The 4,875-nt window shown below is 56.1% G+C and overlaps 1 pseudogene; it reads left to right on the top strand.

Annotated features, from left to right (window-relative positions):
• The window catches only part of LOC120907911, a 7,369-nt pseudogene extending 3,350 nt beyond the window's left edge, over nucleotides 1–4,019 (top strand).
• The last annotated feature ends 856 nt before the right edge of the window (nucleotides 4,020–4,875 follow it).

The raw sequence follows: 4,875 nt of genomic DNA on the forward strand, positions 1-4,875 counted from the left end.
ATCTGCCGGAACAATTGGAACCGCACGGCTTTGGCCCTGCTTACCAAATCCGCAAGCAGCAGTGGGAAGGAGCTCGGGTTCCGATGGAACGGGATGCCAACAAGCTCCAGTTCATCGTGAATGAGCTCTTTCCCGATCGTCCCCGATGGAGTGGCCCGAGACGGAAGTAGGTGAGGATCCACAGGATCCGGTCTCGGAGGAGGAGTTGGCGGAAGAGTTGAAGGAAATTGCCCGCTCACTCAACCCCAAGAAAGCTCCGGGGACGACAATATTCCAAATATGGCTGCAGCTGCGGCAATTCTGGCTTTTCCGGAAGTTTTTGCCAAAAGCTACAAGCAGCTACTGGAGGCAGGCACTTTTCCCGACGCATGGAAGCGGCAACAACTGGTGCTGCTTACCAAGTCGGGAAAAACACCTGGGGAGCCCTCGTCATACCGGCCAATTTGTTTGCTGAGTGTGCTGGGGAAAATTTTAGAGCGGTTGATTCAACGGAGGCTGACAACCCATCTGGAGTCGACCGGGGGACTTTCGGACGCCCAGTACGGTTTCCGTAAAGGGCGTTCAACCGTTGATGCCATCACTCGGGTGATGGACAATGGTAAAGTCGCTCTAGACAAAAAGCGAAAGGGGGATCGTCTCTGTGCGGTGGTAACGGTGGACGTCCGGAATGCCTTTAACTCGGCAAACTGGACAGCGATCGGCCAAGCTCTGCAGCGTAAAAACACTCCGCCTTATTTGCGGGCGTTGCTGCGGAACTATTTCATTGGCCGAACGCTCCACTACGATACGGATGAAGGAATAGTGTCGAGGACTGTATCTGCTGGCGTTCCTCAGGGTTCGGTTCTAGGACCAACACTTTGGAACGTCATGTACGACGACCTACTCCGCTTGCCGCTCGAAGGACTACGAGCGGACATCATCGGGTTCGCTGACGACGTGGCCTTCACATTTTGGGAAGGACCACGGAACAGGTCAGCGCATTAGCAACGGCTAACCTGGAGAGGATCGAGCGGTGGCTGCAAGGAGTCGGTTTGGAACTTGCCCACCAAAAGACCGGGTTCATGATCTTTTGTACCCATCATGTCCCACAGCTCGCAGAGCTTCAAGCGGGCGGTCACTCGATCCAATCCACGGAAACGCTGAAGTACCTGGGAGTGGACCTCTGCCGCAAACAGCACCACAGCCGGCATCTGGAGAGGGTGGTCAATAAGGCTTCACGGATTACGAATGCCTTGACCTGCCTGATGCCGAATAAGCGTGGTCCTAAGAGCCGCAGAAGGAGACAGCTCGTAAACGTCGGCAACAGTATCATCCGATACGGAGTTGCCACCTGGGGGCGATGGGTGCTCGACAAGGAGACCCATCGCAAATCGGTCCAAAGGGCGCATCGACCGGGGCTCTCCGAGTCGCCAGCGCCTTCCAGACCGTTTCTTATGATGCCGCTTGCGTTGTTGCCAACACCACCCCGTTAGTCCTCCTCATGCAGGAGGATATCCGCTGCCACGACGAAAAGGTAGCGAGTGGTGGAGTTCAATCGGACATACGAAAGCGGCAACGGGAGGAGACGATGAGGCGCTGGCAGGACCAGTGGGCAACGGGTGCAGGGCAACCAGGAGCACCAGGACTGAAGACGAGGAGGCTGATTCCAGACATTAATCTCTGGGTCAGCCGCAAGCATGGGGAAGTTGACTTTTCCTCACCCAGCTCCTCACGGGGCACGGGTTCTTGCGCTCCTATTTCGTCGAGAAAGGCATCCTGGAGGGCTCGCCCAACTGCCCTGAATGTGGTGACGCCGTGGAAGATGTTGAACACGTGCTGTTCCACTGTCCACGGTTCGATCGGATCCGGAATGAGATGCAGCAGCGGTGCCATTCCCGAGTAACAATGGATAACATCGTCTCGGAAATGTGCACCCGCAGCGAAACGTGGGAGGCCGTCCGCGCCGCCGCCAGGACAATCTTCTCCACTCTCCAAGCGAGATGGGATGTTGAGCGTCCACCAACGGCAAGGCGACGCAGGCGGGCCAGACGGCGGGCGAGGGACGCAAATGGTGGTCCTCAGGCCATGCGGCACGGCAACAACCCGCACCGCAAGGGCCACCGTAAGCTGGAAAGTTATTAATCTTTTATTTATTTTCGTTTCTTTCCAGCTTTCTTTTTCTCTTCGCTCATCTATTTTCAGCTTTCTTCTATCTCTTTCTCCTTTTTCTTGTTTCCTCTATCCAAATCTCGTTTCAGGAGAACTGCCTTACGTGCTTGGAGTGGTGACCAACGATGCCGACCCCCCATTGCCCACCCGAAGCGTGGGCGATAGGACCAAAGGGACCGCGTTGCACCACGGAAAGCAGCGTAATAAGCAGAATCATCAGACCAGATCGCCGCAGAAGATGCGTCGTGACCCAGGGTGCAACCGCACACACGACTCCGCATGAAGTAATACGCACCACAAGCGTACCGGCCGAGTTGGCTTTCTTTTTTTTTTCTCTCATCTATTTTCAGCTTTCTTCTATCTCTTTCTCCTTTTTCTTGTTTCCTCTATCCAAATCTCGTTTCAGGAGAACTGCCTTACGTGCTTGGAGTGGTGACCAACGATGCCGACCCCCCATTGCCCACCCGAAGCGTGGGCGATAGGACCAAAGGGACCGCGTCGCACCACGGTAAGCAGCGTAATAAGCAGAATCATCAGACCAGATCGCCGCAGAAGATGCGTCGTGACCCAGGGTGCAACCGCACACACGACTCCGCATGAAGTAATACGCACCACAAGCGTACCGGCCGAGTTGGGTGAGTCGGAGAGGGGATGGAATATGCTCACTCTTCGTTAAAAAAAAAAAAAAAAAAAAAAGGTAGCCAAATGCCTCGTCATCTAATTAGTGACGCGCATGAATGGATTAACGAGATTCCCTCTGTCCCTATCTACTATCTAGCGAAACCACAGCCAAGGGAACGGGCTTGGATGCACTAGCGGGGAAAGAAGACCCTGTTGAGCTTGACTCTAGTCTGGCATTGTAAGGCGATATAGGAGGTGCAGCATAGGTGGGAGGGCTTCCTCGTGGAGCTCGCCTCTGAGATACCACCACTCTTACTGTTGCCTTACTTACATGATTGGGTGGAACAAGCGCGGGCCCCAGGTCCGGATCGTGCGCGCACCTCCTCCGGGGGCTGTGGCGGCGGTTCGCCTGCGCGCGCCCAATGCGCCGTGTTTCTCGCTCAGCGTCCAGTGTGTCGCTGGGTGGTGCCGCCGGGGAGACTGCATCGTAGCATCGTCGTGTGTAGCGTGTTACCCGCTTGTCCGACCGTGAGCCGTGGCCCGCAAGGGTACAAGCTTGCGTACGTCGGTGCATTCGTGGTGCACTGCTTCTGCGCGGTCGATCGTTTATGATGTCACGTTTGCCCCCGGTTCCGCGCGCCGCCCGGCTCGAAGACTCCTGGACAGGTCCTTTCGGTCCACGTCATGGACAGTGCCAGGTGCGGAGTTTGACTGGGGCGGTACATCTCCAAAACGATAACGGAGGTGTCCAAAGGTCAGCTCAGTGTGGACAGAAACCACACGCTGAGCATAAGGACAAAAGCTGGCTTGATCCCAACGTTCAGTACACTTCGGGACAGCGAAAGCTTGGCCTTACGATCCTTTGGTTATAACGAGTTTTTAGCAAGAGGTGTCAGAAAAGTTACCACAGGGATAACTGGCTTTTTTTTTTTTTTTTTAAACGGGTTTTTTATTTTGTTTCAAAATTAAACCCTCCCGCTCCCCTACATTTTACCCGCGAGGGCTTACCCTGCAGGGGGTTTCATGGCTTAATGGCCAACCTTTTGTCCGTGCGAAAAGCACCTTCCATGTTTTATTTCTATTTCTAAATTCAACCGAAAAATTCACTCATTCCCCTAAATAGGGCGCTTTTTCACGCTCGATGCGTCGCTGTTTTTACGTGCATACCACGCCTAGCGGGAGGCAACTTCTGCCTCGACCACGGCGGCTTGTTCCGCGGCGTTCAGGCCACCGTCCGTGGCCTCGTTTTCCTCGTCGATTGCGCGGTTGCGCATACCAGATGGTCCGGCTGCAAAATCCGCGCGTTCTCGGCCGTCATCGTCATTGTTTATCGCCTGGCCGGACATCCCGAGAAGACGACGGTTTCGTCTCCTCTCCCTGAACCGCGCTTGACGCTCACGAAGCGCTGCACGTCGCTGAGCGGTCCGTGGTGAAGCTGGTGGGGTTGGGGAAGTCCAGCTCGACGTTCTTCCCGCCGGCGTGCTGTTGCTGCTCGCCGGTTGGCGTTGCGTCGCTCGTTACGGGCCCGCCGCACTTCCGCGCGTTGGGCCTCCAGCTCTGCTGCGTCTTCGTCCTGACGCTCGATGACGTTAACAGCCAATGCTGCCCGCTCCTCGTCCCACGCTCGCTGCAGTTGGGCCGTTATTCGCTTCGCGGCTTCGCAAATACGACTCCAGCTATCGGCGTCGCGCAACAAGTGCCGCTGGAGGGTGTCCGGACAGACAGGGTCTGGACCTCCCTCGCCGAGTAGCTCCTGTCGAACTGCCGCAAAGCGTGGGCACTCGAAGAAGGCGTGCTCCGCCGTCTCTGGGACGCCGACGCACAACTGGCAGTCTGGGGACGACGTGAATCCATTGTGGCACAAGTAGTCACGGAAAAATCCGTGTCCGGACAAAACCTGTGCCAGATGGAAAGTCATATCTCCATGTTTCCTAGACTGCCAGTCACCGACCGATGGGATGACACGGTGCGTCCACCGCGTGTGCCGGCTAGCATCCTGTTGCAGTGCGTCGGCATCCCATTCCTCCTGCCAGCAGTCGATGGTGTTCTGCCGCTCCGTCGCCCGGATGTCCTCCCTCGTTGCAGCACGGTCTGAAGCAAGGAGTT

Source organism: Anopheles arabiensis, assembly GCF_016920715.1.
Source record: "Anopheles arabiensis isolate DONGOLA chromosome X unlocalized genomic scaffold, AaraD3 X_pericentromeric_contig0026, whole genome shotgun sequence".
Classification (NCBI taxonomy): Eukaryota; Metazoa; Arthropoda; class Insecta; order Diptera; family Culicidae; genus Anopheles; species Anopheles arabiensis.